The sequence below is a fragment of the Rhynchophorus ferrugineus genome, unplaced genomic scaffold (assembly GCF_030347505.1).
Source record: "Rhynchophorus ferrugineus isolate W39M unplaced genomic scaffold, kcgeb_rfMv2 rfM14, whole genome shotgun sequence".
Taxonomy (NCBI): domain Eukaryota; kingdom Metazoa; phylum Arthropoda; class Insecta; order Coleoptera; family Curculionidae; genus Rhynchophorus; species Rhynchophorus ferrugineus.
Genome location: NW_027472593.1, coordinates 750,948 through 768,027, shown reverse-complemented (window position 1 = coordinate 768,027; position 17,080 = coordinate 750,948). Strand labels below are relative to the sequence as shown.

General features: G+C 32.8%; 3 pseudogenes across 1 annotated transcript in view; 1 reads left to right on the top strand and 2 right to left on the bottom strand.

The window, feature by feature from the left end:
* The window catches only part of LOC143205649 (eukaryotic translation elongation factor 2-like), a 497,146-nt pseudogene that overhangs the window by 297,326 nt on the left and 182,740 nt on the right, over nucleotides 1-17,080 (bottom strand). The gene's annotated exons all lie outside the window — the stretch shown is intronic.
* LOC143205758 (translation elongation factor 2-like) lies at nucleotides 6,847-8,505 on the bottom strand (annotated as a pseudogene).
* Nucleotides 8,528-9,154, top strand: LOC143205757 (translation elongation factor 2 pseudogene; annotated as a pseudogene).

Sequence of the window (17,080 nt, the reverse complement as noted above, 5' to 3'; positions counted from 1 at the left end):
ACCAAATGGGAGTTAACTTATTTGCGGTTATTGTTTAGGCTTCAGGGTCTAGAGAAAGAAGATGTTCAACTAAATTCTTGTGATTTAGTGAATATTGTGGATGTTAGACAATATTTTGATCATCAAGAAAGCTTCGTTCCCAAATGGCCCGTTGCAGATTGCACTTGGATGAGTGTAGGCAGTCAAATGAATGGAAATGTTAAATAAAATAAAACATTTTAGTCAGTAATATTCCAAATCTTATTATAAGTTTTATAGGCTATTAAATTAGTATTAAGTTCACTAATATTTTTCTTATAAGAAATTAAAATGTTTTTGTTCTATTATGTGAAATTTGTTTTTTCATCAATAAACGTACTATGTTAATTACTGCTTATTATTTTTGAACAAATTATAGTGGTTCATGAAACCTGCTCGGATGAATGTCCATATAGCCTTGTGTTTCTCTGAGGTTATGTTTAGATTTCAGGTTAGATTCAATTATTCGGTTTTTTTCAGTTACACAGTTGAAATATCAACTATGGTATTTTATTTATCATTAAGTGAGATAGTTAGAGTTAGAGGTGGTTTTGAACAAGTTGTGAATGCTTGCAACTTATAAAACCTCAAGTAGATGACTCATTTGATAACAGCTGTTGGCAAGTCATATCTAAAATTAACTACAGATTCGTCATCGTCATTGTCATCTACTCGTTTGAACGAGGAATATAGCTGACTACAAATTACTTACAAACATATAACTTGAAAAAAAATCAAAATAATCGGTATTTCAAAAACATTGATGATATAACAACAATGGCTTATTTTTGTTCATTTGTACGTTTATTTTTTCTTTTATATACTGGTATTTTGTTTATAGTAATATAACATGGCATAGAAGGTAAATAGTGATAAAAAAGAGAAATATCATATACAATAAGGATTATTATTAATAAATAAAGGTTATAATTAAAAATGGTTAAATATTTGGGCTAAGTTATATTTATCAAAACTATTAAAACAAACGCAAAAATTAACATATGTTTATAACGAAATATTTTAAAATTAACGAAGCACTATATAATATAAAACACCAACATACACATAATATTAAATAATAAATAATCATTAATTTATAGAATTTTCTTATTCCTTGTGGAATAGTGTCCAATGGGTCCTTCAAAATATAATCTCGAGCTCCTAAAATATTCGCAATAAAATTTGTAAACAGAATATATAAATGAATAAAATCACCTTTATAACAACAATACTAATTTAACATAACAATAACTTTATAATTATTTGGCAGTTGTTATGATGTAATAAAACACCGATCCCAACTATAACTTGATATATTTACTAATATTTATATTGTCACCGTGCCAGCAAAATAATTTACATGACGTTATTACTGTCACTATAATGGTTATTTTTATATATAAGCATATAAATTAATACATTTAAATTAGTAAGGTATCTTCTTGAATAATACACCAACGCTATATTAATACTTTTTTCAGTAGTTATAATAACATAAATATAAAAGACTGTTTTTATATATTTTGTTAGGGGGTGATGTAAAATCAAGTGGCTGGTGATGAATTTATGTTATTATTTAGTTGTCAACGTGACGAAAGGCGTCTCTAGGACACAATAACAGATTAAATTCAAATAAAAAGTGAAAATGTCTATAAATAACGATCCAGATAACAAAATTGACATAATTAAATCGTCGCCAAATAGCCAAAGATATATTAGAATAATCCGAAATAATTCGAATGACGAACACAGTAAAAATATTGAATCAAACCGGCATGGTGTACCGGCAGCTTCAGTAAGTAATACCGATAGATTAGCAGAACTAGATTAGCACTATCGAATCTCAACACATTCCTTGCATCATAGTGAGTAATTTAAAATATGTCTCCGTTCGAAATATAAATGAGAGAATTTTCTCCACGATGAATAAATTTTCACCAAAAGTTTATCAGAGCCTTCGAGTAAATTGTTATCCCCTTAGCAAATACGAAGCTTCTTTATTTAATGAGATCAATTTTAAACATTGTGACGGAAGACTTTCTGCAGACGTATAATTTTCTGAAATTCTGCACCAGGATCATATTCGTTTTGATTAATAATATATGTAATGACATACATGAAGATTCCTGTGGATTCCTGCAGATTAATGTAGATAATTTTGTACCTTTCGTGGTGAGAAACGGCGAAAGGTATGCCCCGGTATTCTATTTCGAAGGCGACTGTTTGCAGTTGAAAAACAAGTTTATAAAGGCCACCAAATGGGAAATGGCATATTTTCAGTTTTCATTCAGACTTCAAGACCTGAAGAGAGAATTCCTCCATCTCAATTCCTGTGATATAGTGAATATTACCAATATTAGGCCGAATTTTAATCCCCAGGCCACTTTTGTTCTCAAGTGGCCCATCACAGACTGTGCTTGGATAAAAATAGGCAATCTGATGAAGACAAATGAAAACACTCAATAGAAGGAAGGCTGAAATTTTTTAGCTAGTACGGTTAGAAATGTTATTAGGTGTTACGAGCTTTTTAACAAGTATTACTAGATTTATACATATTGTTCTTATAAGGAAGTAGAAATATTATAGTATTAAATATTTTTTTATTCGGAACATAATACTGACGAAACATTATAGGAAAGTTTGAAGTCAGCGTCATCTGTCGTTAAAATATTGAAATATTTGAGCACTTGTTAGGAATCACTATTGGGTCTAGTATGACTGTATCATTTCCCATCACATCATAATACAAATTGTCCAATTTTTTTAACATAGATGATGATTCATAAATAAATTGATGTAACAAATAATATTTTAAGGTATATCAAAATAATTGAAAAATTGGGTGTAATTAGTATGTAAAAATATATATGAGTTGAAATGAAATAACAAAAATAACTTCTAATTTGGATTTTTTCAGTTCTTCTGTCATATAATCGATATTTATAATCATTTATCTAGCATCAATCATTAATGAACTTCAGTCTAGGTAAGATTTACCTCGGATACAAGTGTAAAAGTACATGTCCCAATTCAAAGCACAAATATCAAACTCAAATAATTCCCGGTCGCTCTTTCTCATTTCTTTCCATAGCGTTTTCACGTTGTTGTTCTCAAACTTCCACTCCTTTGTAGCATAGTAACTTAACATATCTACAATTTGATTTATCTTCTTGTAATTATCTCTGGCTCTCGAACATAATATAGACATTTTCAAATAATGTTTTACATATTTTTGGGTTTATATTGGGTTGACAAGAAAATATTTTACATATGTATGTACATAGTATGTACAACACTGAACGTCTCTATTTTACTAAATAGTGTTTATCTGTTCCCCACGGTCCTAGAGCTGATTTCAGAAGAAATCCGGTCTTACCCAGCTTGGTTACTGGCGTGGCTGATCGCAGTCACAGATTTTCTTTTTCGGATTATAAACTAGCAAAAACATAAATTTACCCAGCAGGATTCAAAACCGCTACTATCGCAACAGTAAGAGGGCCTTCCTGTCGCCCTTGACCACTGTGCCAACCAAGCCGGCCCTTTAGATTTTGTTTATGACGTGAAGAATTCACAATCAAGATATACATAGCTCGATATCTCTGAAGACATTCTCACATTGAAGTTTTTGTAGGACAATTAAATGCTGAGGTTAAATGTTTAAACTTTTAGAAGTTGCAAATCAATCCAAAGAAAACCCAGGCCGTTATAATCGACAGAAAATCCTGTATCCTCCCACGTGTAGAAAAAGCAAATTGTCTCTAATAATTATGGTTCTGCTCTATAAGACATACTCCTTTATTTAGACGGGCAAAAATAGTCTAAGTACATCGGCCATGAAGAGATGAACAAATTTAGAAATAGCAGAGAAAAAAATTTGAGCGCCTCATATACAGAATTACTCAAATACATTAGCGCAAATGTTCAAAAGGAATTTTTCACTCATGCCTTTTCAAAAATTCACCGCAGTATAGTTGCAAAATTCCTATACCAAATCCTTATCAACACCAAACACGCGTTCCACATCAACAAGGACTTTAATCAGCTGACCAAACAGGATTCCAAGAAAAGCAGAGTTCATTAAGTAAATTAAAGGTTCCTAAGGTCTTGAAAAGGGAACGGAAAATGGAAAATGCACAAATGTTTGTCTATAATATCTAAGTTAATTATTCTATGTTAATTATCCGTACAAATTCATTCAGTTTGCTTTTTAAAGACTAACCATATCATATGAGAAGCCGTAGAAATATTGCAGGCAACTGCTTCTATGGTATAGTTATTATAGTCTTCAGATCACACGTGGAGGTCGCGGGTTCGATTCCCGGTGGGAACAAAGACTTTTCGTGGTTGTTCTAGTTTGGTTAACGCCTTTGTCAAATCAGTTAGGTTAGGTAGCGGACCCCGGTGCCTGAAGCATTTCTTGTTTTCAATCATTGTTCCTTTATTCATATTTTTCTTCAAACAGACTGCAAGTTTACTTGGCATACCCATTTTAATACTTAATATAATAACTGCATAATTTATTGAGCAAATATCTAACACCAAAAAGAGAAAAATATAATGTTTTTAACAAGAAAATTAATCAGATTTCAAAAAATAAATAAGGAACACAGACAAGGTTTTTGTTTATTTTTATTTAGTTATTACAACGATTATTATATACATATTTCAAATATCCCTTTTGCAATGGTTAAGTACAAATGGATGACTTTACAATGATGACAGAACAGGAAGAAGGCTGGCGATTTTATTAACTTAAATTACCTTTTCATATATTCCCAGAATTTTTCAATGATACTGAAAATACAGTGCATCAAAATAGGTCATTGTGGTAAATGATTCAAGTGATATTTTCCATAATCACTAAGAGATGGACCGTAAGAAAATATAGATCGGCATTGTTGACCAATTACATAGAGGGCACCTAATGACTCATTCGATAATCGAGGCGGACGTGGTAACGGGTCGGAACGATGGGAATGCTGAGATGTACATTTTTCGGATACAAAGGACGACGCCTTGACCGGAATTCATATAGTTTCTTAGAGTCTCTCGAAGAGTATCTTGCTGACGCAGTTGATATGCGATTGTTGTTGTAATCACCGTTGCAACACCTAGTATATTATCAAGATAGTGACCATTAAAATGTTTGTTGAATATTTGTATTTTATTTATCAAGAAATAAAAGTATTTCTTACAGGACATTGACACCCTATCAAGGAGTGGTTGCATTATAGGCAAGTTAACTCGTAGATTATTTATCAACCCAAGAATAAGGTCAATTACATTCTTTCCCTGTACTATTATATATAGCTTGACATTCAAATAGTAACAATGTACCGCAATTTGATAGATTCACTTGTCTTAACAATTATAATGTTATCACTTACCCCTAATTTTTAGTTTAGATTTTTGACAAACAAATTTTGACATCATAGTTGACGGCACAGCTTGTGCACTAGAAGCATCAGATGAGGAAGTTTACCACGCCATACAGCATTTTTTCGCTAATTCAGTTATCTGAATCTGTTAATGATATCTAGCTTCTGTTCTGATTAGACGATAAGCAAAGTTCCTACAGAGTCTGATTTTACCATTTTAACGGGGATGGTCCATTGGCTATTTTATCACTGTCACCACTTATGTTAATAGAGTAATTCTTATTTAACTCACTATTACAACCTCAGCAGAAATGTTGTAGTAATTGAAATGTTCTTTATATTCTAAACACACACACTTGACAGGATAAATAGAAGGCCTTTATTCGACCACAATACTAGTTTATTGGTCCGAAAGGTAAGATAAGGCAATATGTTTCAATCAACGAACTAACGAAAACTGTTCTGGAAACTACCGGATAGAAACACAGACGTACCTAATATTACCAAATTAAAACGGTCGGAGGCGTTGGCAATTATGCTCTCCAAACTATTATGTTATATACGAGTAAGGCAGGAAGTTTCGTAGGTGGGTGTTTTGGTAATATTTTGCGAATATATGGAAATTTATGGAAATTTTGGCAAGATGTTTCGCCACGTCCAACATGTAGATGTCGCTATCTTTAACACATTTCTTGTTTTATTCGCTATGCTAAGAGCCGCGACGGAATCTGATTCGTTCATTTCTTTCTATGGTTTGTTTATTTTGCACCCCATTTTTAATGTGCCTTATGTAGAGAACAGCGTGGTCAGCTTTTTATAAAGTTTATAGATTAAATTATTATTTTATTTCATTACTAGGTAGAAGCCCGTAGTTGAAATGCACTCCCGTTCTAGGAAGTGTTGTGTACTCAGATGCACAGAAAGTGAGGAAATGCATCATCGTTTTCCGTTAAAAAAGCGATCCTTAAGAAATGAGTAGAACACTTTAAAAATCCTAAACTGGTTGGTTAAACATGAAGCAGATTTATTATCGTTACCACGTGAGACATTTGTGTGATACATTTTAACCTTCCATTAAGTACTTATGAACAATTTGGTGATGGTGAAAATAATACCACGAGCCTAGAACAACACAAATGGAAGTGGATCTAAATCAAAATTATATCGAAGGTAAATTGAAGGAGTCAGTCACATCTCTGTTCATAATTGTTAATTTCAAAACTGTCTTACTTGGTAGTACCTATTTCCATCATTCCAGGCCCGCAACCAGGGTGTTCGAAGCAAGTATCATCGACACTTGAATAAACTCCGGAAGGTAATGGTAAAGTTTGTATTCATTCAGCCAGTATCTCCCTTTTTGCTCATTCTTACTGTTAATTACTTGACTATAACTTCAGTTCAGATTTTTAAAACGCGTGAAAATTTAGTATTTAATTGTACATGGCGATATGTAGTTTACAACTCTATGCTGATTCACTGTGAATGATTGGTATAAACTAGTAACGTTGTTCTTAGTGTACAAGATACCAGACAGCACATTTGTTTCGAAATTTTCAGACGCCTGCAACTTCTCGTTCAATACTCTATATAGTGCGTGTTTTATTTGTTCCAGAGTACGGAAGAAATATTTAAAAATTAAACCAAAAGAATTGTACACTATCTCACCTAATATCTATCATTCTCTAATTATATATTCATCTAAATAGTTTATGGGTGTCCCACTAGCTGACTAGAATGTCGTTTCAATCCTTTTTAATCAATGTTATATTCACTGATGAGACTTCAAGCTTTTATATTGCAAAGCCTTATAAACTTCATCTTATAGACTACATGTTGATAGAAATCCAAACGGCATATATTTAAAAGCCTGGAAGCTAAAATACTTGGGCCAATATCTGTTGTATTTGTTTGGCGACTTTGACAGGCACATCTGGTCAGATTCTTCGCTGATGGTTTAACGGTAAGATACAGTAGTATACCGTAACACGTAGTTCAGTAAGACCCAGTAGGGTCGAATGATGATCCCCCTCCAGTTCCACTCAGAACTTCCAGACAGATTTCCAAGTGGAACTCTCAGGCACCGGCAATGATGTGTTCTCCAGATTCTTCATTGACACATAGTACCATAGGATCGGATTTGGCCAAACGTTTCAAACCTGAAGTAAAATGACACAGACAATGATAGTCACACAATAAAAGCGAATATTTCCGTACCTTCTACAGGTTTTTCTGAACGAACCGGATTCTTCGGTTCCACAGCTACACGTACTACGGAAGATAAGCTGAACTCCTTGATATTCAAGTTTTGCTTGTTTGTGAATGTGGTAATGGTATCGGGCTTATCCAAAAATTGATCCACACCGAACAACCTGTAAATGTTTCCAGATGGGACATCTTCAATGACTTCTACATAACGACGCATCATGAGGATGGTTCCATGTATTGTCTGCTGGTTTAAATCTTCTTTCTTGATGCCACATATTTAGGTCTTAGGATAGGGACATCCATGCCTTTGTCTAATTTACCGGAAAAGACAGGAAAAAAAGCGTGGAAACGATCTTTATGAGTACCATTTTAGACACATACATCAGAGGACCGTTAGGATCAGAGTTCGTAATACCTAAAAACAAAAAGCGAAGTATAGTAATTTGCATATGCTAAAAATAATAAAAAATTGGTAATTTTTGTTCAGTTTATACCAATCATTCACAGTGAATCAGCATAGAGTTGTAAACTACATATCGTCATATAAAAATAAAACCTAAAATTTCACACGTTTTAAACATCCATACATGTGGACCTTCGTATAACATTTCCATTCTGTACTTCTGAACAGTTACTGTAACTGCTCTGAAATACAGAATGGAAATGTTATACGAATTATACGAAGGTCCACATGATGATGAAGCCGCTCCTGGTATGTGTCACCTATATGGATTTTTTAAACGCGTTAAATTTTGGTATTAATTTGTACTTGATGATGTGTAGTTTAGAACTCTAGGCGGATTCACTGTGAATGATTGGTAAAAAGTAAACCATAATTACCAATTTTTTATTAATTTTTTAAAATTTGCAAATAACTATACTTTGATTTTTTGTCTCTAGACATTAAGAACCGTGATCCATCCTAACGGTTCTATGATAATGTGTCTAAAATGGTACTCACTTCTCATAAAAGTATTTTCTACGATTTTGGTCCTGTTTTCTCCGGTAAAGTAGCCACCGGCGTGAAGGCCCCTATCCTGGGACCTAACTATGTGGCCTCAACAGAGAGGATTTACACGAGAAGACAATTCAGGGAGCCATCCTCATGATTGGTCGTTATATAGAAGCCATGGAAGATGTCCCATCTGGAAATATTTGCACTTTGTTCGGTCTGGATCAATTTTTGTTTAAGCCCGGTACCACCGCCATATTCACAAACAAGCAGAACTTGAATGTCAAGAACTGCAGCTTATCTTCCGTAGTACGTGTAGCTGTGGAACCGAAGAATCCGGCCGATTCAGAAAAACCTGTAGAAGGTACTCAAATATGCGCTTTTAGTGTGTGTTTATCACTAAGGTCTGTGTCACTTGACTTCAAGTTTGAAACGTTAGGCTAAGTCTGATCTTATGGTACAATGTGTCATTGACGAATCTAGAGAAAACATCATTGCCGGTACTAGAGAGCTCCACTTAGAAATCTGTCTGAAGGCCTTGGAGGAGGATCCTGCTAGAATTCAAGTTACTTAATCCGACCCTGTAGTTGCCTTCGTTTAAATGATGGTGCTCTTGTTGTAGTAGATTGTGTTACGGGTAGGTAAATTCCTAAATAATTATTTATATAATAAATTAAATAATTATGTATGTATTTTAGATGTTACTTCACTTTGTATTAATTTTACTAAACAAAAATTAAAATTTTAAATAATACGTATATAAATATATTTCTGTGGTAAAGACAACTTATTAAGAATTTCTGAATTAAAGTATGAAACATCGAAAAAAGAATCTTGTGGTGTCTTTACAATATATTAATTAATCGTGATGTCATCTCCATCTGCCCTAGGCAGACATTCGTTAATGTTTGGTGGTACTGATGCTGCTAATTCGCTATAAATTATGAATAAAGTTAGAAACAATTTTGTGATAATAAATTATTTGCAGATGTGTGTGTGTACAAACGGAAACTGTCTTACGTCAGGCTATCGACGAACGTTTTAATCCAATCTTGTTCATGAACAAGATTAACCCGTACTCTTTTGCAATTGCAGTTGGAAGCTGAATAACTTTACGAAACTTTCTGATGTTAAACAGTCTATGGGGTTAAAAATATTTGAACCCAAAAACAGGATAATGATAACAAAGGATCGTTTTGGATGTACATTTGAATCCCATCTACAAAATTTTTTACTTAATTATGAACTGCAAGTAAATATTTTATTATTAAAAAAAATAATTCTTCCACCACAATTAGGCCACTATATAGTTTACAAAATAACTTTTATGAAGTCATTAGGAAATAAATATAGTGTTGGCAGTGCATTGGAAGAAAATTATAAACCTAGGTATTAAACGCTTTCATATTACCTCTATCTTTATATCCTATGGTGACAAGCTATTATATCGAGAATGCATTATATATTTGTAGTTCTTGGGTGTAACTAAAATGTTTATTTTAGGAAAGAATAATATGAAGCCCTTCTCTCCACACTGTGCACTATCTTGAAATATGAAGATTGAAATATGACAATTTAGTCAGACATGGTTACCTGCTGGTGGGACTTTGCTTCAGATTATTGCCGTTCATTTACCGTCCCCAGTAACTGCTCTGAAATACAGAATTGAAATGTTATACAAAAGTCCACATGATGATGAAGCCACTCTTGATACGTGTCACCTATATGGATTTTTAAAACGCGTTAAACTTTGGTATTTATTTGTACATGATGATGTGTAGTTTACAACTCTAGACTGATTCACTGTGAATGATTGGTATAAACTAAACAACAATTACCAATTATTTATTATTTTGTTAATATTTGCAAAGGACTATACTTTGTTATTTTGTTTTTAGGTATTAAGAACAGTGATCCTAACAGTCCTATGATGATGTGTGGTCCAGATATTCAGTTTCGGCTCTTAACGTTTTATGGCATTTTGCATTTATTTTCTACTGTACTGACCTTTTTTTCCGATGGCACTTTCACTTTTTCTGTATATTCTAAAATCCCTTCCAATAATATATCTTGGGCTTAATTTTAATAATAAATGTCTATAACATGAACATAATAAAGGAGGGTTTAATAAATAATAAATGGAAATTAGAAAGAGAAAACTGGAACACTCTATGAACAAATTATCATGAAACTCAATCAGGGTGGTACAAAAGACACTAGAAATAGAAAAGAAGAAAAGCGTAGTGATTCTGAACATGGCGTCTTTGGAAATGATGTGTTATGAAGTTCTAACATCTCTAGGATGTGTTACAACAACATGTCGTCATAATGTGGAGAAATTGTACTTTTAAAAAGAAGTGGCAATCCCGTCTAGATCCTTTACACTTTCCTTCAAATTTAAGAAAAAAACATAACTGACATTAAATGAAACGGTCTAAAATATCGCATTACTAGATCGAATTCTATATACCATAGATATTTGGAACCATTCATGAATTTCTTGTATAGTACAAGTCTTCGTCGGTATTTTTGGCTAAAATATTGAGAAAATATTAACATTAGAACTCGCTTTTATTCTATTATGTAATATCTAGAGGAATAATACTAAAATTATGGATTTATAAATACATTAGGATTGATAATCAATTTATCATAAACATATAAGTTGCATTTAATATATCTTAATATTAAACATGAAAATCCGTTGTAGATCCTTCAGGTCTTTCCTAAAACCTTCTCTGAATAACAATAATCAAAATTCCCAAATTTAAATAAAAATATGCTACCTACCTAAATATACATTTAATACGAAATATCTAATACCTGCATAACTAGACATTCAAAGCTCTTTTGATTTATTTGTAATATAAATATTGTAAGATCAATGTCGTATTAAAATGGTACTGATAAAATAAATTGATTATGGCCAAAAGCATACCCTTAATCTAGTATTATTTTATCAACCACCTTATAATACACTAATATTAATGATATAGTGAAATCCTTATTTGGGATTTTTATTAATTAGACCTCATAAATGAAATTGACGATGGGCGATAATTGAAATTACTGACATGTTTAAATGTACTAGGTAAACTAATACATATTTATCTCAAAATATCTACGTTTCACTTATGAAATTAGGAAAAATACAAAACAACAATATTGCAATAAACATAATTTATTTAAATATAAAGGACAATAGGATAAAGTTATGTTATTTGTGTTGCCTCCACTTCATCGATTTTCTCTGGACTATTTCTTAAGGGTCTAAGTTATATGGACTCACTAAGATTGTGGTAACATTGGCCATTAACTGCAAATTTATCATCTTCTTTCTAATTGAGGTAGACGTCCATATATCTACCTTGTGGGTTATATAACAGTATACATCTTGTATCTTTCAACTCATTTGCCCATGGTTCTACACTTATGGCGTCATTTTCACCTCTATTTGCTGTGGATTCAAAATCATAAGCTGCTTTTATGTTTTGTAACTCTTTATTATTCACTAAATCTATTCTTCTTACATTAGTAATATCCACATCGTCTCTTACATCATCCTTTATAACACTAAATGGTATTTTAGCTACTCATTTGGTTACAATTTATTCTCTATTTGTTTTCGAGAGCTGCAGGAGTTTAAGGTATTTTCATATCCAAAATATGTTTTGGTGAATTCTACTTCATATTCTTCACCTTTGTTCTAATTTAATACTAGCTAGACAATGTGTATTTATCTTGTTTCTTCCTTGGGACACGAGATATTCTCTTGTCTCTATAAAATCAGTCTCAATTTGTGGGTTTACTGATTTATTCATAATTGTATGTAAACAAATATCACATTTCATTTTTTTTTAAGTTTTACTAAATAACCTGAGATATACACTACGGTACAACGTAAAACTTTGTTTGCTCTTATAGGAACATCTGGACTGAAGTTATAGTCAAGTAACTAACAGTAAGAATGAGTAGAAAGGGGGATACTGGCTGAATGACTATAAACTTTACCATTATTTTCTGGAGTTTGTTCAAGTGTCGTTGATACTTGTTTCGAACACCCTGGTTGTAGGCCTGGAATGATGGAAATAGGCACTACAAATTTAGTAAGACAGTTTTGAAATTAATGGTAACAATTATGAACAGAGATGTGACTGACTCCTTCAATTTACCTTCTATATAATTTTGATTTTAATCCACTTCCATTGGTACATGTTCTAGGCTTGTGGTATTATTTTCACCATCACTAAATTGTTCATAAGTACTTAAGGAAGGTTTAAATGTATCACACAAATGTCTCACTTGGTAACGATAATAAATCTGCTTCATGTTTAACCAACCAGTTTAGGATTTTTAAAGTTTTCTACTCATTTCTTAAGGATCGCTTATTTAACGGAAAACGATGATGCATTTCTTCACTATCTGTGCATCCGGGCACACAACACTTCCTAGAACGGGAATGAATTTCAACTACGGACTTCTACCTAGTAATAAAATAAAATAATAATATAATCAATAAACGTTATAAAAAGCTGACCACACTGTTCTCTACATAGGGCACATTAAAAATAGGGTGCAAAATAAACAAACTATAGAACGAAATGAACGAATCAGATTCCGTCGCGGCTCTTAGCATAGCGAATAAAACAAGAAATGTGTTAAAGGTAGCGACATCTACATGTTGGACGTGGCGAAACATTTCGCCAAAATTTCCATAAATTTCCATATATTCGCAAAATATTACCAAAACACCCACCTACGAAATATCCTGCCCTACTCGTATTTAACATAATAGTTTAGAGAGCATAATTGGCAACGCCTCCGACCGTTTTAATTTGGTAATACTAGATACGTCTGTGTTTCTATCCGGTAGTTTCCAGAACAGTTTCCGTTAGTTCGTTGATTGAAACATATTGCCTTGTTTTAACTGTCGGACCAATAAACTAGTATTGTGGTCGAATAAAGGCCTTCTATTTATCCTGTCAAGTGTGTGTGTTTAGAATATAACGAACATTTCAAATACTATAATATTTGTGCTAAGGTTGTAAAGTTAAATAAGAATTACTCTATTAACATAAGTGGTGACAGCCATAAAATAACCGATGGACCATCCCTATCAAAAATGATAAAATCAGACTGTGTAGGAACTTTGCTTGTCCTCTAATCAGAACAGAAGCTAGAAATAACTGAATTAGCGTAAAAATGCTGTATGGCGTGGTAAACTTCCTCATCTGATGCTTCTAGTGCACAAGCTGTGCCGTCAACTATGGTGTTAAAATTTGTTTGTCAAAAATCTAAACTACAAATTAGGGGTAAGTGATAACATTATAATTGTTAAGACAATTATTATTCTTGGGTTTGCTATAAATAATCTCCCAGTTAACTTGCCTATAATGCAACCAATCTCTGATATGGTGTCAATGTCCTGTAAGAAATACTTTTATTTCTTGGTAAATAAAATACAAATATTCAACAAACATTATAATGGTCAATATCTTGATAATATACTAGGTGTTGCAACGGTGATTACAATAACAATCGTATATCAACTACGTCAGCAAAATACTCTTCGAGATACTCTAAGAAACTATATGATTTTCGGTCAAGGCATCGTTCTTAAAAGGCAAGTCAAGGCATCGTATCCAAAAAGTATACATCTCAGCATGGGAATGCGTTCGGACTCGTTACCACGTCGAATGAGTCATTAGGTACCCTCTGTGTAATTGGTCAACAATGCCGATCTATGTTTTCTTACGGTCCATCTCTTAGTGATTATGGAAATTTTCACTTGATTCATTTACCACAACGACCCATTTTGATGCACTGTTTTCAGTATCATTAAAACATTCTGGGAATATACAAAAAGTTAATTTAAATTATGAAAGTAAAGAATTTTAAGCAAGTTCAAAGTACCGTTCCGCCTTCTTCCTGTTCTGTCATTATTGTAAAGTCATCCATTTAAACTCAATCATTGCTAAAAGCATATTTGAAATACGTACATAATTATCGTTGTAATAACTAAATAAAAATAAACAAAAACCTTGGGTGTGTTCCTTATTTATTTTTTGAAGTCGGTTTAATTTTCTTGTTAAAAACATTATATTATTCTCTTTTTGGTGTTAGATATTTGCTCAAAAAATTATGCAGTTATTATATTAAGTATTACAATGGGTAGGCCAAGTAAAGTTGCATTCTGTTTGAGGAAACATAGGAATAAAGGAACAACGATTGAAAATAGGAAATGCTTCAGGCCTCGGGGTCCGATAACTAACCTAACTGATTTGACAAATACATTAACCAAACTAGAACAACCACGAAAAGTCGTTGTTCCCACAGGGAATCGAACCCGCGACCTCCACGTGTGATCTGAGGACTCTAATAACTATACCATAGAAGCAGTTGCCTGCAATATTTCTATTGCTTCTCATATGGTATGGTTAGTCTTTAAAAAGCAAACTTAACGAATTTGTACGGATAAGTAATATAGAATAATTAACTTTGATATTATAGATATCATTTATGCATTTTCTATTTTCCGTTCCATTTTCAAGATCTCAGTAACCTTTAATTTACTTAATGAATTATCCTTTCCTTGGAGTCTTGGAGTTTCTGTTTGGTCAGCTAATTAAAGTCCTTGTTGATGTGGAACCCCTGTTTGGTGATGTTAAGGACTTGGTATAGGAATTTTGCGATTGTACTGCGGTGAATTTTTTGAAAAGGGATGAGTAAAAAATTCCTTTTGAACCTTTGTGCTAATGTATTTAGGTAATTCTGTATATGAGGTGGTCAAATTTTTTTTGCCTTCAATTTCTAAATTTGTTCATCTCTTCATGACCGATGTACTTAGACTACTTTAACCCGTCTAAATAAAGGAGTATGTTTGATAGAGCAGAACCATAATTATTGGAGACAATTTGCTTTTTCTACACGTGAGAGGATACAGGATTTTCTATGGAATATAATGGCCTGGGTTTTCTTTGGGTTGATTTGCAACTTCCAAAAGTTTAACCATTTAACCTCAGCATTTAATTGTCCTACAAAAACTTCAATGTGGGAAGATTTTTGTCGTCAGAGATATCGGGCTATGTATATCTGGATTGTGAATCCTTCACGCCATAAACAAAATCTAAAGGGCCGGCTTGATTGGCACAGTGGTCAAGGGCGACAGGAAAGCCCTCTTACTGTTGTGATAGTAGCGGTTTCGAATCCTGCTGGGTAAATTTATGTTTTTGATTGTTTATAATCCGAAAAAGAAAATCTGTGAGTGCGATCAGTCACGTCAGTAACCAAGCTGGGTAAAACCGGATTTCTTCTGGAATCATCTCGAGGACCGTGGTTCGGAGTGGGGAACAGATAAACACTAGTTAGTAAAAAAGAGACGTTAATTGTTGTACGTACTATGTACATACATATGTAAAATATTTTCATGTCAACCCAATATAAACCCAAAAATATCTGAAAAATATGTAAAACATTGTTTGAAAACGTCTATATTGTGTTGTAGAGCCAGGGAGAATTACAAGAAGATAAATCAAATTGTAGATATGTTATCACTATGCTAAAAAAGAGTGGAAGTTTGAGAACAACAACGTGAAAACGTTATGCAAAGAAATGAGTAAGAGCGACCGGTAACTATTTGATTTTGATATGGGTGTTTTGAATTGGGACATGTACTTTTACACTTGTATCCGAGGTAAATCTTACCTAGACTGAAGTTCATTAATGATTGATGCTAGAAGAACGATTATAAATATCGTTTATATGACAGAAGAACTAAAAAAATCCAAATTAGATGTTATTTTTGTTATTCCATTTCAACTCATATATATTTTTACATATTAATTACACCCAATTTTTCAATTATTTTGATATACCTTAAAATATTATTTGTTATATCAATTTATTTATTCATCATACAAGGTAACAAAAATTGGACAATTTGTATTATGATGTGATGGGAAATGACACAGTCATACTGGACCCAATAGTGATTCCTAACTAGTGCTTTTCAAACTTTTCTATAATGTTTCGTCAGTATTATGTTCCGAATAAAAAATATTTAATACTATAACATTTCTATTTCCTTATAAGAACAATGTGTATAAATCTAGTAATACGTGTTAAACTGCTCGTAACACCTAATAACATTTCTAACCTTACTAGCTAAAGAATTTCAGCCTTCTTTCTATTAAGTGTTTTCATTTGTCTTCATCACACTCTGTAATGGGCCACATGAGAACAAAAGTGGTCCAGGGATTAAAATACGGCCTAATATCGGTAATATTCACTATATCACAGGAATTGAGTTGGAGGAATTCCTTCCTCCGATCTTGAAGTCTGAATAAAAACTGAAAGTATGACATTTCCCATTTGGTTGCCTTTATGAACTTGTTTTTCAATTGCGAACAGTCGCCTTCGAAATAGAATACCGGGACATAGCTTTCGCCGTTTCTCACCACGAAAGGCACAAAATGATCTACATTAATCTGCAGGAATCCGCAGGAATCTTCATGTATGTCAATATATA